Source organism: Schistocerca cancellata, chromosome 10 (assembly GCF_023864275.1).
Source record: "Schistocerca cancellata isolate TAMUIC-IGC-003103 chromosome 10, iqSchCanc2.1, whole genome shotgun sequence".
NCBI classification, from domain to species: Eukaryota; Metazoa; Arthropoda; class Insecta; order Orthoptera; family Acrididae; genus Schistocerca; species Schistocerca cancellata.
Window position 1 is genome coordinate 208,312,156 of NC_064635.1, and position 12,582 is coordinate 208,324,737.

General features: G+C 41.3%; 1 protein-coding gene across 3 annotated transcripts in view; it reads left to right on the top strand.

The window, feature by feature from the left end:
* Positions 1-12,582, top strand: part of LOC126106597 (replication protein A 70 kDa DNA-binding subunit-like) — a 170,869-nt gene that overhangs the window by 15,321 nt on the left and 142,966 nt on the right. The gene's annotated exons all lie outside the window — the stretch shown is intronic.

Sequence of the window (12,582 nt, forward strand, 5' to 3'; positions counted from 1 at the left end):
TCTCTGACAGAATTACAATGTCATCGGCAAACCTCAAAGTTTTTATTTCTTCTCCATGGATTTTAATACCTACTCCGAATTTTTCTTTTGTTTCCTTTACTGCTTGCTTAATATACAGATTGAATAACATCAGGGAGAGCCTACAACCCTGTCTCACTCCCTTCCCAACCACTGGTTCCCTTTCATGTCCCTCGACTCTTATAACTGCCATCTGGTTTCTGTACAAATTAAAAATAGTCTTTCGCTCCCTGTATTTTACCCCTGCCACCTTTAGAATTTGAAAGAGAGTATTCCAATCAACATTGTCAAAAGCTTTCTCTAAGTCTACAAATGCTAGAAATGTAGGATTTGCCTTTCCTTAATCTAGCTTCTAAGATAAGGCGTAAGGTCAGTATTGCCTCACCTGTTCCAACATTTCTATGGAATCCAAATTGATTTTCCCCGAGGCTGGCTTCTACCAGTTTTTCCATTCGTCTGTAAATAAGTCGTGTTAGTATTTTGCAGCTGTGACTTATTATACTGATAGTTCGGTAATTTTCACATCTGTCAACACGTGCTTTCTTTGGGATTGGAATTGTAATATTCTTCTTGAAGTCTGAGGGTATTTCACCTGTCTCGTACATCTTGCTCAGCAGATGGCAGAGTTTTGTCAGGACTGGCTCTCCCAAGGCCGTAAGTAGTTCTAATGCAATGTTGTCTACTCCCGGGGCCTTGTTTCGACTCAGAATATGAGATCACATTATTAAAACTTGAACGAGATGGAATAATTAGCTCAGAAACAATCCTTGTCCACAGGAATATCACTTAGGTATTTGTTACTGTTGCTGTACTCGATAATGTATCACGTGACACAGTGCAGAATGCCTCATTTCAGTGTTCAATTGACTATAAACTTTGATACAGTTCCGACGTCTAATACAGCTAGCGCTGCTGGACCTGAGAAAGACAGTGCTGTCGTCATAAGTGGCGATTGCAGACTGGGCCGAGTGGCACTGCGCTCTGGCATCGGTACTACTTCATCAGCGGCGGTGTACAGAACCTCTAGAGTATGTGTCTGTGCTGACATTCCCCATTTGTTGCTGTCTTGTCAGGCAGCGATTCCTTCCAGATGCCGTGAAGGGTACAGGGTGCACCCATCTGCAGGTGGTCGCTCATGTCGGCACCAATGATGTGTGTCGCTATGGATCGGAGGAAATCCTCTCTGGCTTCCGGCGGCTATCTGATTTGGTGAAGACTGCCAGTCTCGCTAGCGGGATGAAAGCAGAGCTCACCATCTGCAGCATCGTCGACAGGACTGACTGCAGATCTTTGGTACGGAGCCGAGTGGAGGGTCTGAATCTGAGGCTGAGACGGTTCTGCGACCATGTGGGCTGCAGATTCCTCGACTTGCGCCATAGGGTGGTAGGGTTTCGGGTTCTGCTGGATAGGTCAGGAGTCCACTACACGCAACAAGCGGCTACACGGGAAGCAGGGGTTGTGTGGCGTGGCTGGGCGGTTTTTTAGGTTAGATGGCCTTGGGTAAGTACAGAAAGGGCAACAGCCTCAACAGGTGCGGGGCAAAGTCAGGACATGCGGGGACCAAGCAGCAATCGCTATTGTAATTGTCAACTGCATTGGTAAAGTACCGGAACTTCAAGCGCTGATAGAAAGCACCGAAGCTGAAATCGTTATAGGTACAAGAAAGCTGTCTGAAGCCAGAGATAAATTATGCTGAAATTTTTACAAAGGTACAGACGGTATTTAGAAAGGATAGATTGCATGCAACTGGTGGTGGAGTGTTCGTCGCTATTAGTAGTAGTTTATCCTGTAGTGAAGTAGAAGTGGATAGTTCCTGTGAAATATTATGGGTGGAGGTTACACGCAACAACCGAGCTAGGTTAATAATTGGCTCCTTTTACCGACCTCCTGACTCAGCAGTGTTAGTGGCAGAACAACTGAGAGAAAATTTGGAATATATTTCACATAAATTTTCTCAGCATGTTATAGTCTTAGGTGGAGATTTCAATTTACCAGATATAGACTGGGACACTCGAATGTTTAGGACGGGTGGTAGGGACAGAAGAGCATCGAGTGACGTTATACTGAGTGCACTATCCGAAAATTACCTCAAGCAATTAAACAGAGAACCGACTCGTGGAGATAACATCTTGGACCTACTGATAACAAACAGACCCAAACTTTTCGACTCTGTATTTGCAGAACAGGGAATAAGTGATCATAAGGCCGTTGCAGCATCCCTGAATATGGAAGTTAATAGGAATATAAAAAAAAGGGAGGAAGGTTTATTTGTTTAACAAGAGTAATAGAAGGCAGATTTCAGACTACCTAACAGATCAAAACGAAAATTTCTGTTCCGACATTGACAATGTTGAGTGTTTATGGAAAAAGTTCAAGGCAATCGTAAAATGCGTTTTAGACAGGTACGTGCCGAGTAAAACTGCGAGGGACGGGAAAAACCCACCGTGGTACAACAACAAAGTTAGGAAACTACTGCGAAAGCAAAGAGAGCTTCACTCCAAGTTTAAACGCAGCCAAAACCTCTCAGACAAACAGAAGCTAAACGATGTCAAAGTTAGCGTAAGGAGGGCTATGCGTGAAGCGTTCAGTGAATTCGAAAGTTAAATTCTATGTACCGACTTGACAGAAAATCCTAGGAAGTTCTGGTCTTACGTTAAATCAGTAAGTGGCTCGAAACAGCATATCCAGACACTCCGGGATGATGATGGCATTGAAACAGAGGATGACACGCGTAAAGCTGAAATACTAAACACCTTTTTCCAAAGCTGTTTCACAGAGGAAGACCGCACTGCAGTTCCTTCTCTAAATCCTCACACAAACGAAAAAATGGCTGACATCGAAATAAGTGTCCAAGGAATAGAAAAGCAACTGGAATCACTCAACAGTGGAAAGTCCACTGGACCTGACGGGATACCAATTCGATTCTGCACAGAGTACGCGAAAGAACTTGCCCACCTTCTAACAGCCGTGTACCGCAAGCCTCTAGAGGAACGGAAGGTTCCAAATGATTGGAAAAGAGCACAGGTAGTCCCAGTCTTCAAGAAGGGTCATCGAGCAGATGTGCAAAACTATATACCTTTATCTCTGACGTCGATCTGTTGTAGAATTTTAGAACATGTTTTTTGCTCGAGTATCATGTCGATTTTGGAAACCCAGAATCTACTATGTAGGAATCAACATGGATTCCGGAAACAGCGATCGTGTGAGACCCAACTCGCTTTATTTGTTCATGAGACCCAGAAAATATTAGATACAGGCTCACAGGTAGATGTTATTTTTCTTGACTTCCGGAAGGCGTTCGATACAGTTCCGCACTGTCGCCTGATAAACAAAGTAAGAGCCTACGGAATATCAGACCAGCTGTGTGGCTGGATTGAAGAGTTTTTAGCAAACAGAACACAGCATGTTGTTATCAATGGAGAGACGTCTAGAAGGATCCTTTGTTGTATGATTATATGATAGCGGAACAAACACTGGTAGCAGTTACTTCTGTAAAATATCTGGGAGTATGCGTGCGGAACGATTTGAAGTGGAATGATCATATAAAATTAATTGTTGGTAAGGCGGGTACCAGGTTGAGATTCATTGGGAGAGTGCTTAGAAAATGTAGTCCATCAACGAAGGAGGTGGCTTACAAAACACTCGTTCGACCTATACTTGAGTATTGCTCATCAATGTGGGATCCATACCAGATCGGGTTGACGGAGGAGATAGAGGAGATCCAAAGAAGAGCGGCACGTTTTGTCACAGGGTTATTTGGTAACCGTGACAGCGTTATGGAGATGTTTAACAAACTCAAGTGGCAGACTCTGCAAGAGCGGCGCTCTGCATCGCGGTGTAGCTTGCTCGCTAGGTTTCGAGAGGGTGCGTTTCTGGATGAGGTATCGAATATATTGCTTCCCCCTACTTATACCTCCCGACGAGATCATGAATGTAAAATTAGAGAGATTAGAGTGCGCACGGAGGCTTTCAGACAGTCGTTCTTCCCGCGAACCATACGCGACTGGAACAGGAAAGGGAGGTAATGACAGTGGCACGTAAAGTGCCCTCCGCCACACACAGTTGGGTGGCTTGCGGAGTATAAATGTAGATGTAGATGTACTTGTGGTTCTGTTGTGAGGTACCAACTTTTGACACGGGGCCTCGTTCTTTGGACTGCACCACGTTTGTCTTCTTCCTTACTTCTCCAGTTAGGATGTGGAGTGCATCAGATATTTCCTGCAAAGCACAATTTCTGTACACTGTGGATACTTTGGGCCCCACAAACAACTATGTCATTTATATTCTTCTGTCAAAAAACAAAGATGATGTAACTTACCAAACAAAAGTGTTGGTATGTTGATAGACACACAAATAAACACAGACACACACACAAAATTCAAGCTTTCGCAACCCACAGTTGCTTCATCAGGAAAGATGGAGGTAAAAAGGAGAAGGTGAATACAAAGTGAAACTACTCGCAAAAACAGAAAGAGAAAGTAAGATAACAAAAAAGATTTCGAAATGCAACAGTGACAATAACAAACGTAATTGTTTGGTTCAAATTGATGATATGAATATAATAACAATTGTATGTGTGTGTTTGTGTTTGTTTGTGTGTCTATCAACATACCAACACTTTCGTTTGGTAAGTTACATCATCTTTGTTTTTAGATATATTTTTCCCACGTGGAATGTTTTCCTCTATTATATTCATATTCTTCTGTCAGTAAGATTACATGCTCCTCTGCCCCTTCATTGCTCCTAGACCAGAGCTCCTAGACCTAGACCAGGCCCAAGAGCTGCCCACTTGCCGTTGCCAGGGCAGTCCGTGTGACAGCGAGATGTGCCTGTACCTTGTCTGTGCTACAGGAAAAGCTTCCAGCGACTGCAGCTGTCCTGCTAGTTGCAGATGGAGAACACACATCCATTTTGGCCCACAGATGTCGACCACTCAGTTTAGAAGCCTGTCAACACACTTTTAATTTCATGTAAAAAAAAAATTGAATATAAGGAAAGAATACACAGGTATTTCATTTATTTTACACAGAACTGTGAAGTTCGGAGCAAGCCCATTAAATGTGGAAAGCTAGGAACACATCTCATTGATCAATATTTTTAAAGAAAATTATCTTTTGGCAGCATTTCGATTTTTGGAGTGAAATTGCTGACCACCAAACTGATTGCTCCAGCCAGGTGAACAGCTTTGGTTTCATTGCTGAAAACACACTTTCACATATATATTTTATTTTGAGCATATGACAGACTTGAGCAGCTATTTTAAACAGCTGCAGCAACTGATCACAAGGAAATTCTTGTAGAAGATTTCCAAATTTTCTGCAGTGTGAAATATTCCTCTGTTCGTATGATTGCAATGATAGTCAGTGAAATGCAAAATTGTTTTGGGAGATATGTTTTCAATGTCCTCTGAAATAGTAGTTGCAAAACTATGAAAATCCAATTCACATTGATTTAGCTCATTAATTTTGTTGTATGAGTTTTCTCTCAGAGCCTAGAGATAGCAACAAATCCATCAAAATGTTCAATCCAAAAGTTCTAAATAATTAATGGAAAATATCATATGAAAATGTGCAACAACTACTAACAAAGAGATAGAGGGGCTGGCCAGTACTTACCTCAGCTCAGTACGGCCAATAGATACACATAACAGAAAAGAAAATTTACATTCCTAGCTTTCGGAACTTTGTTCCTTCTTCAGGGAGGAGAGAGGGGAAAAAAGTGAAGAAGGGAAAGTGGATTCAGTTACTCACAAACCAGGTTATGAAGCAACAGGGAAAGGTAAACAGGGAGGGTAGCAAGGATGGAGGCATGGTTGTCAGAGGGAAGCCAAAGGTATTCTACTAAGTACTGTGCCAACTTCAAACCAAAGAGGATGCATACAGAAGTAAAGAGGTATATAGTATAATGATAAACACAACTATGTAGGATGAAAAGATGCGTGAATGGCTAAAGAGGAGAGTGTTGCCTCCCAGTCCTTGAAGAACATCCCGACAACCCCCAACATCACCCCAGCTGAATCCCGTGCCATTAAGGAGCTGAAAACAGACCACTCTATTGTCATCCTCCTGGCAGATAAAGGCTCCACAACTGTGGTACTTGACCGTGTGGAGTATGTGGCAGAAGGACTGCGTCAACTCTCCGACACCTCAACCTACAAAGCTGTTACCCAAGATCCCATTCCCTCCATCCAGACTGAGCTGCAGAAAATCCTAAAAATCCAAGGTCCCTCACAATGGTTTCCATAGACCTACTCACTCCACCTGAGCCACGTACCCCTCCCTTCTACCTATTACCCAAAATCCACAAAGAGAACCATCCTGGTCGTCCAATTGTGGCAAGCTTCAAAGCCCCAACAGAACGTATCTCAGCTCTGGTAGACCAACACCTCCAACCTATCACCTGCAGACTCCCATCCTACATCAAAGACACAAACCACTTCCTAGAATGCCTCAAATCCATTCCCACTCCCCTCCCACCTGAAACCTTTCTTGTCACCATAGATGCTACATCCCTCTACACAAACATCCCACATACCCATGGTCTCTCTGCCCTTGAACACTACCTCTCCCAACGCCCACCCGAAGATCTTCCATCGTTCCTTATCACACTTACCAACTTCATCCTCACCCATAATTACTTCACTTTTGGAGGCCAGACCTACAGACAAATCGGGGGAATGGCCATGGGAACCAGGATGGCTCTGTTCTATGCCAACCTCTTCATGGGCCGCATGGAGGAGGCTTTCCTGAAGACTCAGCAGCTGCTTCTCCTGGCCTGGCATAGGTTTATAGATGACATTTTTGTGGTCTGGACTCATGGTGAAGAAACACTTCTTAATTTCCTCCATAACCTCAGCTCCTTTTCAAATCTGAATTTCACCTGGTCCTTCTCCAAAACCCAAGCCACCTTCCTGGATGTTGACCTTCGTCTTGTTGAAGCTCACATCCACACCTCCGTCCACATCAAACCCACAAACAGACAACAGTACCTTCACTTTGACGGTTGCCATCCATTCCACATCAAACGCTCCCTTCCCTAAAGCCTAGGTATTCGTGGCAAACGTATCTGCTCCAGTGACGAATCCCTCAACAATTACACCAGTAACCTGACCAGTGCTTTCCTCTCCCGCAACTACCCTGCAGACCTTGTCCACAAACAGATCTCACTAGCAATACATTCCTCCCCGTCCAACAACAATGTTCCTACCCCCAGACCACACAGAAGCATCCCCTTGTCATCCAATATTATCCTGGCCTAAATGTGAAAAGCCAAAAAAAAAAAAAAACCTTTTAACGCTAGATGGCCTCGAATACATCAACAAATTACTCCGTCAGGGATATGACTTTCTCAAGTCAAGCCCTGAAATGAGATCATCCCTTGACAATATTTTCCCCACACCACCCAGAGTTGCCTTTCGTCGCCCCCCTATCCTCCGTAACATCCTTGTCAAACCCTACAATATTCCCAGACCACCTTCTCTACCCAGCGGTTCCTACCCCTGTAACCGACCCCGCTGCAAAACCTGCCCCATGCATCCCCCCACAACCACCTACTCCAGCCCCGCTACTGGTAAAACATACACAATTCAAGGCAGGGCCACATGTGAAAGAACACGTCATTTATCAGCTGACACACCTGCACTGAAAAGCCTTTTACATCGGTATGATGACAACTAAACTGGCTGAGCACATGAACGGGCACAGACGAACTGTCTGCCTAGGAGATGTTCAATACCCAGTAGTAGAGCATGCTGTCCAGCATAATTCTAGGGACGTAGGATCCTGCTACAACGTACATGTCATTTGGCTTCTCCCACCCTACAGCAGTCCCTCGGAACTGCGGAGATGGGAACTTTCACTCCAACACATCCTTTCATCCCGCTATCCCCCTGGACTGAACCTACGTTAACCAACCTCACTCTCATTCACTCTTCAGTCTTCTCCTTTTTCCCTCTCCTCTTTAGCCATTCATGCATCTTTCCATCCTACATAGTTGTGTTTATCTTTATACTATATACCTCTTTTTACTTCTGTATGCATCCTCTTTGGTTGAAGCTGGCACAGTACTTAACAGTAGAATATCTTTGGCCTCCCTCTGACAACCATGCTTCCATCCTTGCTACCCTCCCTGTTTACCTTTCCCTGTTGCTTCATAAACTGGATTGTAACTGAATCCACTTTCTCTTCTTCTCTTTTTTCCCCTCTCTCCTCCCTGATGAAGGAACAAAAGCTAGGAATGTAAATTTTCTGTTCTGTTTTGTGTATCTATTGGCTGTACTGAGCTGAGGTAAGTACTGGCCAACCCCTCTTTCTCTTTGTTAGTAGTCAATCGAAAAGTTCCTATGGTCCGACAGAAATAGCAACAAATCCATCAAAATGTTCAATCCAAAAGTTCCTTTGGTCCGACAGAAATTTTCTGGGAAAATATGATTTAAATATCAAAGTACTTCACACCATGTTGGTTTCAGTAGAAAATTACTGTTGTGTGTGCTTGGTCATTTCAGTAGAATTGTAATATGTAACTCCAGCTGACATTCAGCTTCTTTTCATGCCCATGAATTATGTTATGTCTAAGTATGTTGAAAATACGATGGAAAACACCAGCTCAGCCTACCTCAGAAAAATAAGGTTAACAGGGTGTATATGACCCGGGGCAACCGGGAGATCCGGGAAAAACCCGGTATTTTTTTAGAATACTGGAATACTGGGAATTTTTCATTGTTCTAGTTTTCAGTTAAATTTTTGTAATTTTGACTGGTAAGAACCGATGCTCTAACAAAGGATATTACTGTACCCCGCTACTGCAGAATAATACTTCAACAATAAAACATAAACGAGGGACAAAAACTAAAATAACTTAAATTGCAAAGGAAATGCGCCACATACAACAACGTCACACAGTGCTCATGCAAGCGTCTGCCTACTGGAAAATGTGTCGAAGGCTTTAGGAAGACTAAGCAATGCTTCACAACAACAAATTGCCTCTGATGAGTGTGAAGTCACAACTGTTTACATTAGATTCGTTTTAGGGGGTAACGAACGGGCTCATGTGCATGCGCAGTTGAGTCGCATTTGAGTAGTAGGTTCTCCCGCTTCTGGCTACAGGAATGTGGCTGATGGCTGTGCAGCAAGCAGCTAGATGCTACTGGGAAAAGGGGATGCCAAATTCACATTCTTGAGGAAAAAAACTTGTTTCACGAAACTCCTACCATCCAGCGCATGTGTGTCTATCGATTATTCATATGATTTGAAACGCTTCCCTGCTGGTTTTTAACATTTTTGAATACATTTTAAGTTGATTTCTGAATGAATCATAAGTTGATTTTTGAATGCATGCATAGTGTACATGATGTGTCTGTCGGGAGAACCCTCGTCTCATCTAGAAATAAACTTTTTGCAGACAAAAGGGGACGGGGCTATACGAGATGAGTGGAGTAGAACCGAAACAGATCAATACCAATCACTGTCTGATTATGTGGTTGCTTGGGTTTGCAAATGATCAGCATTTTTGTAATTACTAGTGAAATCCATAGGTTCAGACTACCAGAATGGATATAAATGACTGACAGGAATAACAGGTGAGAAAGATTACATATTATGATCTCGGTGTATCCAAGAAAATGAAATTTTGACAGTAAATTTTTGGCCAGATCGCTACACCAGTAAGGCCCAGTAGTACAGTCCTCGGCTAGCAGCTATTGTGGAAGTAACGCGGAAAACGTGTTGTACGAATACGTAATAACGCCTAACCAGAAAATAATCGCGCGATAGCTAAACCTGCGGTTCTGGCAGGGTTAGTGAAGTTAATTGGCGAACAAATTTTGACAGTGGCAGGAATAACTACAGAATTGGTGATGATAAGATTGTTTGTTAGAATGGGGAAGGAGAAGAAACGGGGACATCACACAAATTATGGAAGAATAAAACAATTCCAAATGTATATAAAAATGTCGTAATACTACTATTAGATCTCATGCTTGAGAAACTGGTGCGTATGAATGAAATGTCAAACTATTTCCTAACATAAAGCTTTCTTGGTTGTAGTAGGCCAAATAGGCATTTGATATTGGTACTTCGTGAATCATATTCTATCGTGTTATAAAAATGGCTCTTTGTTCCAAAACAGTCTCGTTTATTTGGTGTGTGCTACGAAATTGCTGCCATATTAGAAAGGCCTATTTTGTTTTATCTAGCAGACAGTGACAAAATAGACGTAATCAGATCGAGAAACCACACCAATATTGGGTATTGTTTGTGTTAACAGCTTTTTCAGTATTAGATAATGACATTCCGATTTTTCATGTAGCAAAACGTTTGACAAACTTTGATGAGGTAATAGATTCTTTCGCAGAAAGGAAAGCACGCCATGTAGAGCTGTAGCAAGATTAGAGAGAAAAAAATGCTAGGAGCTAAGGATCGAAGAATGTGTAATTTCTTGCTTATCTCTTGTCTTTATTGGTTTTATGTATCCTCTATTTAATTTCATGTCACACAAAACAGCAAGTTATTAGCTAATAGGCAATAATGAGTTCAAATTTTCTGAAGAGTACTTGGTCTCCCGATTACGAACAATCTCATCCGCTATTAATGGCTGTCAAACTGGCCGACTGGGAGCAGGAGACACAACACAGGACATTTCAATTTCCACTCTCCTGTATATAGTTTGATGGTATCCATCACAAAATATACATGTTTCAATTCCACAGAGCGAAATATAGTGACGTGCAGTAGAAGAATGATTTGTGAAGAGGCGTGGCAGTGCATTTTGGCATACTTAAGACCAAATAATATGCCTTACATTTCCTCGAACACACATTTTATGTTTCAGACTTTTCAGAAAGATGTGCGCTACAAGATGAAAAGTTGAACTATGTGCAAGAATGTACCATGAATTATTAAATCACGGAGCGTTTCGGTCTCGTTTCAACTCTTTGATGAAGAGCCATTTAGAAGAATTTCGAAACCTGAAGATAAGACATTTATGTCATTATTAAAAATTTTACTGGTACATTTGTGTGATTATCTTAATGTGTAACACACGCAAAATAGATCATCATTATATGCGAAAGCTTAGCTTATCTTGCAGCTTATTAACCTTAGAGACACAATATGATATGTGAAAACTTTGCTTTTCTTGTAGCAACACTATGTGTATTAATTTAAACCATTAACTTTCCCTGTTTGTGTGTTCATGCTACTTAACAGAGATGTTGCTGTACTACATCACATGTCCAGTGCTCTGAATATCAGCTGTCATATGCTGGCGAGGTCACATGACATGAGCTTACAAAAGCGCATCGCAATCTCGATTTCAATGATTCGGAAAGTAACATGTGGTGTTTGGTGGAATATCAATTTATACTTTCATAATATGAAAATTCGCAGCGTATATGTTGCTGCACATCAAAGAATTTTCCAAAATGTGTCTTTTTCCCTGAGTTTCGTTTTCTAAAGTGCCGGGAAATTCTACGCTCCTGTATAAAACCATAACCATTCAAAGGATTGATAAGGGAAAATATACTGTCACTTAACACGGAAAAAGCTTGTTTTCACCCGGGAGAAAGTGTATTTCTAACTGGGAAATTCGGGAATTTTTTTTTCCTTGTCGGTGTATACACCCTGGTTAATCATCATATTCACAGTCAAGTACTTCCAGAAAAGATGTAAACTGCTGATGTCGCAGACCATGCGATCTAAATATATGTTTTATGACTTACAACTACACATTTTTCTGACAGATTAATTTGATTAGATCACAGTACATTGCTGAAATTTCCTGACATATACCAACCTCTTTCAGCTTTTCTTCCAACACAACAACACCACACTTGTGACCAGTAATTGCAGCAGCTCCATCTTTATTATTTATTATTATTATTTGTTTTATGGCCTTCATTGGACCACTGTAGTCAAAAATACAAAGTTCTAAACAAGTTGTTACAAATGGATACAATTTGGTTCGAAAATAACTTAATATATTTAGGTAATATAATTATTAGAGGCTATTCTTATATGAAAGGTGTTTTGCTCTTCTGTCTGCCCAATATTTCTTCATTCTTTCAGATATTTTCTTTCTTTCATCTGAGACAACTCTTCCTGTACTCCTTTTATTGATTTTCATTTGTAGTCTGGTTTGTGGGTCTTGCAGTATTCTGGTTTTCTCTGTCTTGTTTTTTAGGTCATCTACTGTAATTTGAAGTTCTTTTATATCGTCCTTAATTTCTGTGATCCATTTAATGTCGCTCTTGCTATTCCACAATTTTTGTATTATTTTTTTACTGATTCTGTTTTCTGGAGTTCTCATCAGATGTCCAAAGAATGAGATGCGTTTCTTCCTGACTGTGCTCATGACTGGTTCTATTTTCTTATATACTGTTTCATTTGATGCTATTCTCCAATGTCCATTTATTTTATACTGTTTATTTATACATGTCCTAATTATTCTTCTTTCTATTTTTAGTATTCTGTCAATTTCTGCTGTATTACTTGTTTTGAAGATAGTTTCAGCTGCATACATTATTTCTGGTTGTGTAACTGTTTTATAGTGTTTTAATTTTGCATCTAT